Raw genomic sequence first — 10838 nt, 5'->3', positions numbered from 1 at the left:
GCCCGCGTGCCGCTCACGCGTCTGCGCGACGCCTCCCACGCACCCGCTCGCGCGCCTGGCCGCCCGTGCATCTGCGCTTGCGCTCCAGAATCTCCCTTATCCTCTCTGTCCTCCCACCCCCCAAATAAGGACCATTCCCTTCAACAAAATTATCTGGCACTTCCTCCAATTGTGCCTCCTGACTAGGCATATCGGTCACCGATTTCTCATCCTCTTGCGCATCGAATGCTGCAAATTCGGACTCTTTGTTCTCCATGCCCTCAGCACGTGGTTCAGCAACTTCCTGGGCTGATTGTTGGCTCGCCGTCGAATCACCACCAGCCCCCACGCGCCGCCTAGTCCCGCTCGGGGCCGTCCACCTGCGCACGCCCGTGAGGCCGCCGCTCCAGCGCCCGCTAGCGCCGCGAGCCACCCGAGCGCCTGCCGTGCCAGCCGCCTGCGCCGAGCCGCAGCCGCCCGCCTGGAGCCGCGCCGCCTGGCGCCTGCCTGGAGCCGCGCCGCCTGGCGCCTGCCTGCCCGCGCCGTGCTCGCTCCGCCCGCACCGCGCGCCACGCCGCCAGCCCGCGCTAGCGCCCGCACCGCGCGCCTCAGCTCCGACCGCCCAGCGCCGCCTGTGCCAAGCCGGTTGGAGGAGAGGAAAGACGAGAGAGAAAGAAAGAGATAGGTGCCGCCGCTAGTGAAAAAGGAGAAAGCCAAATAGAAGAAGAACAGAGAGAGAAGAAGGAGGAATGGATTTCCCCAAGGACTTATGTGCAATTTCAGAAAACTGCAGGGACCTTTCTGTAAGGTAAAATTTCCCATTGATTTAAAACCCTAATGAAGAAATGCCCAAAATAAAAGTTGGAGAGTTTTTCAAACTCTGCAACATTGCTTGAGGGCCCAAGTTCAAAAACTCAAAAATTATATTTTTACACGTGAAATTTTGAACAAAGGTTGGATTTGAATTACTTTTGTCCTAAAGAGTGAAATTTTATAACATTTAGGACCTAAATGCAAGCATTTATGACACGTCATGATGACGGGATAGACTCGTCATAATGATTGGATAGACATGTCATGATGACTTGCACCTTTTACACTTTAGCCCTGAGTAACTTTGAAAATTACTTTTGTAAATCAAATACTTGCATAAAAGGACTTGTACTTTTATAAAATTACATAAATACCCTTATTTTCACCACTTAACCCAAACTTTTACACACTTCAACACATGCATTTCTAATGCAACTTTTGGATAAATAAATATATATATATTTTTACAGAGGATAAAATAAGAAAAAAACATGTTTGCAAAACCACCCTTCACTTATTTTGAAATTACCTCCTATCTAATCACATTTTGCAAAAACAACCCTAGGTTTTTCTGTAATTAAAAAAATACCATTTTTACTTGCACTTTAAATTTTCAAAAACTTCACATAAACATACACAAGCTTTACACTAACAAGCACATACTTCACACTAACAAATTATATGCCTAGCTTACAAGTACACGAACTGTCACACCCTAGGTGTCTGAATGTAGCAAACAGAGGGGAGAAGTTGTAATGTATGTGTTGAATCATGTGAAATTGAGTGAAGTGTGTGAAAATAAGGGTTTATGTGTCATTTCTCAAAAATACAAGTCCTTTTGTGCAAAAGTTTTGAATTACAAATTCAACTCTCATTTCTACTATGGGTCATAGTGTAAGAATGTTAGTCATCATTACCTTGCATAAAAACTTGCATTTAGGTCCAAAACCTAATGAAATTTGCCTTCAATAGGACAAAAACTTGATAATTTTAAATTTAGCCCAAGAGTTCAAAAATAAAACCTTATTCTTTGAGTTTTTGAACTTGAACCTTAAAGCAAAGTTTTAGTTTTTAAAAAGATCTAGAACTTTTATTTTGACCATTTTCTCATTTGAGCTTTAGAATAGTGGAAAGTTTTGTTTTACAGTGAAGTCCCTGTAATTCCTGTAATTGCAGATAGGATCCTAGGATTCCCTCCCCCCCCCCCCCACCTTTTCTTCTTCCTCTGTTCTCTCTGCCGCCGTAGCAGCGCCACCGCCGGCCGCCGTTGCCGCGCCGCCCAGGCTAGTTCCTACTCCAGCGCCGCTCCACGCGTCGCCAGGAAGCTTTGCCACCACCTCAGCGCCTCCCCGCTGTCCTCTCCCGCGCATGCCACACCGCTCCGCCGCTGCCCGAGCCGCCAGCAGCTGCTTGCCATCGACCGCCGTGCCATGCCCCTACCATCGATCGTCGTTGATTTAAACCTAAATCGAGTTGCTGCAGCCCTCTTTCGCCCGCTCACTCGCTCCCTTCTTCTTTTCCTGTACAGAGCACTGCCGCCGCCGTTGAACTCCATTGCCGTCGCTCCGGGCCGCCGTGGACAGCTCGTCCCGCCTCTTCTCGATCCACCCCAACCCCTCTAGCAGCTTTGCCTTGTTCCCGTGAAGCTCGCCAGCCCCTCCATCGCCGCCCTTGAGCACCGAATCAACCTCACCGTCGATCTCCCTCTCGCCACCGTCTCGGGTCGCCGTGGGGACCAGCCCTTCCGGCCATCCTAGCCCCCACCAAGCAGCTCTTGTGAACCGCCTCGGCCCCCTGAAGCTCCTCCCTCACCTCTGATCCACCGCCGGTGAGCCACCTCGCCGGAACGCCGCCATTCCCCTCCTTATTCCCTATTTTACTCCGGCCAAGGACCTGATTGCTTTGATTTCAATCTTAATAGGGTCTTTTCTGTGAAAAACCAGGGGTAGATCGAAAATGAAAAATTATGCTAGATATTGTTCATGAAAAATTATTAAAATATTTTTGAATGATGTTTCTGAGTTGCTTAACATGTCCATAAAATTTCAGCACCTGAATCTATCTGGAACTCTAGAGATAAACAGATCTTGAAATAATAGTGTTGATAAATTTACAAAAGCTTTAATCGTGCTTCACCAGTACTCAATTAAATTTATAGCTCAAGTATTGCAGTGGTTTGCTCTGTGGAAATAAAATATGTTCTAGGTGCTGATTAATTGAAATATTTATTCTAATTTATTTACTGCATAAAATATTCTGAAAATTTTAGGATAAGATTATTTCAATTAGGTCTGTTTATACTAATTTTTGTAATATTAGTAATCACTTCTGACTTAGGGTTTGATTATTTGATCAAAAACAAAAGTTTTTAATAATAATAACCCCATTTCTTTAAAGAATAATTAGTCTAGTTCCTAAAATCCACTAATGGTATTTAATGGAATTAGTTTGGTAAATTAGGATCACCCCCATGCTATCTAATGTAATTAGTTTGGTTGCTTAGAGTAACTAAATATGTCACTTAATGCAATTAGGTAGTTTAGTTTGTACTCGATAAATGATTGCCGAGTAGGAGAGTAGATGATATATTTGCTAGGTGGAATATTTATTTATTGGATTGCAACTTTATTATGAAATGAAATGAAAGTGTATGCATTCCCTAAATTATAATATTTGCATATCATGTAGACTCAGCGCCTCTCACCGACGGAGATTATCAGCTAATTCCGGAACCAGAAGAAGGAATTTCTGAAGACCCTGGGAACGTCACTTGAGATTTGACTGAAGCCCCAAACCCCGGTTCGGAAAGTTTTAGTGTTGACATCTCTAACCCCAGCCCCACCAGCAAAGGCAAGCCCCGGACATAAACCCTATTTTCATACACTGCAATTTAAATATTAATTTATTGTACTGGTGCATCTAAGTTCTTAGGAGTTGTATGGAAACCCTAGTCGCACATTCCTAGGATCCTATGTATTGTATATTAGAACTTGAGTCCGAGTAGCTGCTATGCTAATAAGACCGGTAGAATTCAAGTGATTGCCTGTCACTCGCGAGCTTTATAGGAGTTGCAATGTCCCACCACTCGTAATTTGGTTTTTTTCGCACACGCACCGACGTGCGGGAGTACATTCCGCACAGCAGACAGGAGTATGGTCATGTAGTCGCGCTACAGGCGTACGTCCTGCATATTGGATGTGCGTATGGTCCTACAGTCGCTTGTGGTGGCACTGATCCACGAGTCGGAATGAAAGGCAAACGGTTGCTTCGGAACAATCGTTGGATGTTCCAAGCGTGTGAGTTAGATTTACCCTTGCAAGTTTGAAAATTCGATTCTGAATCATCCGTTACACTGTTTGAAGTGCGGTTGAATCCTTGCTGCCTTCCGAGAAAGGATCAGCGCACTTGAGCCAGTGTAATTCAGATTGGTTCTGTCACAAAGAGTGCTGATAAGGCTGGCTATAGTGAACTCCTGTCTCTTGTGTTTCAAAGAAGTAGCAAAGTTCCTTCAGGAAGGAGGCAGCTTGGCAATTATACCGCCGGCCACAAACTTTTTCGATAGATTACACTTGAAGTTATCAAGCTCCTTAGCAAGCACCAACTTGTTTGACAACAGGACGATCATCAACCATCCTGTAGTCATAGAACCGTTCCATGACATATAGCTCACTACCCGCATTGGAGACACTGAACTTCATTTCGAGTGCACCCTACAACTCCTTGCTAGAGGGAATTTACATGTAAGCATCGACCAGGTTCTCTCTAAGAACACTGATCACAGCTCCTCTGAACAAGTTATCAGCTGTCTGGTACGCTCTCTCCTCCTCGAGAGTGTGCGGCCCACAGAAGGACCTTCAGTGATGAACCATATGCTCATCAGTATGAACCACAACTCAACCTTGCGGACCCATCTCTTGTAATTCATTCCATCAAAAATATTTGGTTTGAGATGTGCACCAAAACCAGAAACCGTAAAAGCCCTATCAAGTTTTTGGATTATTTGAATTGGAGGCATTTTATGGTACAATTTAATCCGAATTAAAGCATAATCATGACATATTTGATAGCACAAAAAAGAGCATGATCAATTGTTTTTCAGTGTACATAAAGCATGAAATGGATATTATAGAGCGCAAGAGATGAACAAGAAAGTTCATTAACAAGTACCCGGAGACGGGGCCAGTTCCGAAGAAACTAAATGCGTTGTTACCCGACATTATTAATCGAGCCTCTTTGATGTAGCTGATCAAAAGTCACTGCCATGCAGGTGATCGTAATGCAGTTGCGCCTCTAGAAAGTAGATGTACGCAGCGAGCAGTCGTGCAGATGCGCTCCCCAAAAATATGATCGCCCTTCTACTCCTCGTGTGTGGAGTCTCTGGTGAGGGCCAACAGCTTTGGAGGCCTGCTCTTCCGGCGAAGTCCGTGCACACAGTTCGCCGGAACGGGGCATCAGGAAAGCAGCACAACAGTGGAGAAGCTCACATGGTGTGTGTATATGCGTGACGAGATGAAGGTGCAAGAAGAATGCAGCAACTACTCAACATTGAATCTCTCCTGTTGGCACACAACACACCTCCTTTTATAGTCACGCAGGGAGATGAAAAGGCATCAGGCAAAAACGCTTCATGCATGACCTTTCACTTGTGCAACGGAAGCCATTAGCACTTATGTGCATTAACCTTTCATGCACCTAATGGCTTGTAACGCATGCATCAAATGACTCCAAGGCTACCAGCACTAATGCATGCATGCAACATTCGCCCTCCATTCCATTTAGAATGCTCCTATTTACACATACCACTATTAGCATTGAGATAGCCCTTGGTATTTAACTGATTAATTAGACTTTTATTGTGCCATGGGCCTAATTAATCTAACAATAATAAGGGTGGACCCCTGAAATCTAATGATCGGCCCTGACCTCTATTAAAAAAGGAGAGGATACTTGACTCTGCACATTGTTCCATGTAGCAACATTGCCAAACACTCATAGAGCACGAATGAGCACAGCAAGGTGAATAGTGCTAAATGGGAAATTAGTAACTTGTGCATCAATTTTTCCATTCTGTTTCTCAAACTAAACTAAAAGGCGGAAATGGGGAAAACTTACTTAAAGCGCTCAGTAAGGCAAGGGGATGTTCCATTGTCAATGACTGATTATATTGTATCTATCATCCGTACCATCAGACAAGAAATTGGCCAGTACTTATTATGATCTCTGCGTCTGGGAGTCAAGTTTCGCAATACTAGAATTGCCGGCTTCACCTGATTAATCACAAAGCAGTCCACCAAACAGTTAAAAAAAACGACATAAACAGCACATATATCATGGCATCCGCAAACTTACCTGCTACGCTTCCCAAAGCCTATGCAACCTGAAAAAACAAATAGCCTTATTAAGGGCCTGTTTGGATCAAGTGACTAAAAGTGGTGACAGATTTTAGTCATCCCTGTTTTGATCAAGTGACTAAAAGTGACTAAAGTTCCAAAAAAAGTGACTAAAATGAAGGGCAATCCCTCTCAACTCCTCCTTTTAGCTCCTTTTAGCTACTCTTTGGGAGCTAATGGGACTAAAATATTTTTATCACTTTTAGTCACTTTGTTTGCAACTTTAGTCCCTAGGCTGACTAAACTTTAGTCAGTGGGAACCAAACAGGGCCTAAACTTCCCTATGCTATGCATGTAATATGAAAAACGGGCTTGCTAGCGCGTGGACGTCCGATGGATTGGACGCTCCGTTGCAACTTCAAAACAAAATATCTGAAACATAGAAAATGTAAGATTGCAACATTGAAAAAATGCGGAAAACATAGTTCAATGTAAATATCGCATTCTGAGGAAAAAATTCCCTCCGCAACATCGAACACTTGTTTCATGCAACATTCCCCAAGCATCCAAAGATATCTACTGCAACACCATAAGGTACCCATTGCAACATTCCAAAATCTCTACTGCAACATCATGATATACCTCTGCCACAGCCTTCGCTCCTTCTCTGCAATCTCCCGGAGTTGCCCGCCATGGCCGCCACCCAGAGCTCCTCCTGCGGCCTACGCGGCTCACCCCTAGCAGGGGAGCGGCAACCGGGGCTAGGGAAGGCGCGGGGGAGCGAAGGCCCGGCCCCCACAGCGTGCACCCCGCCTGCCGCCTGCCGCCCGGAGCTCCTCCGGCGGCCAGCGCGGGAAGCCGCCCGGAGCTCCTCCGGCGGCCAGCGCGGGAAGCCGCGGGGGAGTGGCGGCTGCTACGGCTCACCCTTGCCGCAGGGGAGGACGGCTGGCGCGGGGCCGCGCCCCAGCGCTCGAGCCCGCACGGCGGCCGCGCCCCGACGCTTGAGCCCGCATGGCAGCCGGCACGACTTGCCCCTGCGCGGGGGAGCGGCGGCCGGAGCAGCTCCTCCCGGCGCTCCAGCCTACACGGGAGAGAGATATAGAGAGATTGTGCATGGAGAGCCGATTTGGACGGTGGTTAGGGCGTCCATCGGATCGGACGCCCTATTCTAGCATTCAAACTTCCACAATTTTGTTTTGCTTTTGTGCCTGTTGAGTGGCATCCTCGGTCGGTAAGCTGAGGAGCTTCACGAACAGGCGGCAAAGAAAAGAACTAGCCGCTAAGGTAATTTCAGTTTGGTATATTGATGGCACCAAGATCAACGTATCTTGTTTTTTTTTTGCGGGTATAGAATGAAAAGTAGAGATGACGTAGCCAGCGTCTCCTAGATCATTGTCCGACCGTCCTCTCTATGGGCAGGCGCTCGGCCTGACTGGGCGAACGATCGGACCCCCGATCCTCGCCGCTCAGCCTCCGACCGATCAGGAGAGTGGGGCCCACACGATTAGCGACGCAACCGCCCAACCCCTCCGACTGCCAGAATGGAAGGGAGAGGGCCCGCGTCCCATTAGCCTCCGTCAGGTCAACTCGCTCGTGTGAACACAACCCGCCGCCAGAGATCATCGTGCCCGCCGTACACATCCCATGCGCCTCTCTAAAAGCCGTCATGTCAAATAGTTGACCCTTGCTCACCCAGACAGTTAGGGCACGGCGATATTAGACCTCCTCCAACGGTATCGTCGAAGTCACCAGCTGACATGGAGATAGTTGAATAAACAAAAAATAAAATCTAAACTTCAGAACATATTATTGCATCGAGCAGAGTGTACAGAGAGGATAGGTCCCACGTATACTCTCGAGATACGTTCTAGACTATCGCTGTAGTCCTCGCTAGCGAGACGAGATATCTTTTGCTCTCACGTGACCCATACGAGATATCTTTTGCTCTCATGTAACGACCTACCTGGAAGGAATAAAATATCAGCTCCGCCGGCGACATGGTCTGCCCGTTGGAGGAGGCCTTAAGCGTGGGTCTGACACCCGCCACCCTGCAGGCAACCCTGCTTCCAAGGAAGAAATCCACACCATGTTCACACTACTGTAGCCTCTGGAGGCTAGAGGCGAAGAGACTACACCAAAGTAGCTTAATTTCGTCGGCCATATGTAATTTCGTCGGCCTAACACAAGCCGACAAAAATAACTAGCTTATTTCGTCGGCCAACACAAACCGATGAAATTTGAACTTATTTTTGTCGGGCTAGCGCAGGCTGACGAAAAACAGTCCATATTTACGTCGGCCAGGCCCGGACCGACGAAAGAAAGAGCATATTTTCGTCGGCTTTCTGTATGCCGACAAAAATATACCTAATTTCGTCGGCTCGCTCCGGCCGACGAAAATATAGGTACCCTAATTATTAGGATTTGGATGTCTTGTTCCAGGCCCGCACACCACTTCCCCCCCCCCCCCCCCCGCGCCCAAGCCTCCCGCCCCCGCGCCCCGCCGCCACCGCCCCCGGCCCAGCGCCCCGCCTCCCCCTGCGGCCGCCCCGCGCCGCCCCCCCTCCGCCGGCCCAGCGGGCCCCCGCCGCCACCCCGCGCTGCCACCCGTCGCCGCCCCGGGGGCCCCCGCCACCGCCGCGGCCCCCGCCGCCGCTCCACCTCGCGACATCGCACGCGCGCCTCCTCCTGCGACGGTGACTCCCGCAGCGACGCCCTAGGGTTAGGGTTCCGGCGAGTTCCGCGCCCTGGGGATCGCGTGGGAGATCCGTCCATGTCGTCCGACCCCTTGCCCCACCTCCCGCGCCGGTGGCCCCGCTGGGCGCGGCGGAGGTGGATCCCCAGTCCCAGCCAGCCGCGCGCGCCCGCTGAGCCACCGGAGGTGATGCACCGGACAAGAGCCGTCAACTTCCTCGGACGCCGCACGCCCATCGTCTACCAGAACGACAATGGCCCCTGCCTGCTCCGCGCCATCTGTGAGCTCCCGCTCGATTCTGAACCCCCTGCGAGTTTACCGCGCACGCGAAGTGCTTTTCCAGCGGTACTTATGTCTCCGGTTTTCGTTTGTGCAGGTAACGTGCTGCTGCTCAAGAATGTGATCAGCCTGAACCCAGACGCCAGCGAGGTGTCGTAGCAGAAGTTGCTATCACTTGTCGCTGAAGGCCTCATCGATTCCAATAGCACCGTACAGGTTCGGTTTTAACTCTCTCTATAGGGGGTTGTTTCTGTTCAGTTGATCAACATGAGAATGGTGTTGTGTTGGGATGCAACAGCAGTGTGCAGGTTAGATTAAATTAGGTTGCGGGCTGTGGTATTGATCGGTGTGATAATGGTTTTGGGATGCAATTCGTAGGACAAGGACGAGGAGTACGTCCGCAACCGGGAGCAGAACATCGCGGATGCCATCGACCTTCTCCCGCGCCTCATGACAAGCATTGACGTGACTGTTATGTTCAGGAAGTGCGTAAGGGTTTTCAGCTTGTTGATCGGTGATTTGTCGTGTGCTTGTGTGAATGTATGTTTATTATGATGTTCACTGGGGTGTGTATGTTGCAGGATTGATGACTTTGAGTTCACCCGAGAGCGTGCCATATTTGATCTTCTGGATATCCCACTATACCATGGATGGATAGTGGACCCTCAACTGCACCATCTAAATTTTGATTTACAACGTCCAATAACTATTCTGATCTTTCTCTTGTCCTTTGGTGGTTGTTTCTCTCAGCACGATTAGCAATCAGCTAAACCTATTCAATAAGGTATATCCATCTTTTGCTTTCCCCATCAGGTATATCTGTGGTTATTTCATTCTTAGATAATCTGGCAATCATCCATGATCATCTGTTTCTTGAACTATGTGTTGATTTTTGTCTAACTCAAGTTTTTTAAGAGTGAAAACTGATAAGTACTAATTTGTTGGATTTCACTACATGCACTTGAAATTTAGCTACAGTACTCGCCAATAAGATTTTTAAATTATCTGCCTTGTTATGATCTCTATTTGCAAAGGGAATAAGGGATTCATATTCCTATCAGTGTACAGCTGCTCTGTTATCATGTGCTGCGTGCCCCCAAAAATATAGCTTAGTCTGGGAATAATGCAGAGCAGGGTGGAGTCTGTTGCTCTCTTACGGCCTCATGTCCTTCCGCGACACATTGCGTTGTGCGCGTTTTAGTTTTCTTGTAAACGCTGTCAATGGACCTAGTGAGTGAAAGAGCTCAACTTAGGATTGGATCTGGTGTTTCAATATTTTGGTGCTGTGTCATGGTTTGAGTTCTACCTCCGGAGAGAGATAGGCTGAAGAGAGCCTGAGAACGATATGTGGAAAGAGCGCTACCATAACGACATTGTAAACGTGCAGCTGTTTTTTTTAAACAGGATTGTAAATGTGCAGCTGTTTTTCTTAAACAGGATCCCGGAATTTTCGTCGGCTAGGTGGCCGACGAAAATATTACCAATGTTTTCATCGGCCGTGCTGGCCGACGAAAATATAGCTTTATTTTTGTCGGTTGCCGACGAAAATAAAGCTATTTTCGTCTACTTTGTTCCGTCGGCTGACCGACGAAAATAGCTATTTTTGACGGCTTTTGGGCTATTTTCGTCGGTTTCTAGCCGATGAAATTACACTATTTTCCTGTAGCGAGACGAAGGAACGAAGCTGCTGGAATCTGACAGGTCCCATCTTAGCTCGACTGTTGCGCCATGCCACCCCTTGGATG

The 10838-nt window shown here is 48.0% G+C and overlaps 1 pseudogene; it reads left to right on the top strand.

The window, feature by feature from the left end:
* Positions 1–8892: 8892 nt before the first annotated feature.
* LOC112892632 lies at positions 8893–9852 on the top strand (annotated as a pseudogene).
* The last annotated feature ends 986 nt before the right edge of the window (positions 9853–10838 follow it).

Source organism: Panicum hallii, chromosome 5 (genome assembly GCF_002211085.1).
Source record: "Panicum hallii strain FIL2 chromosome 5, PHallii_v3.1, whole genome shotgun sequence".
In the NCBI taxonomy this organism is placed as follows: Eukaryota; Viridiplantae; Streptophyta; class Magnoliopsida; order Poales; family Poaceae; genus Panicum; species Panicum hallii.
This window is presented reverse-complemented; position numbering and strand designations above follow the sequence as displayed.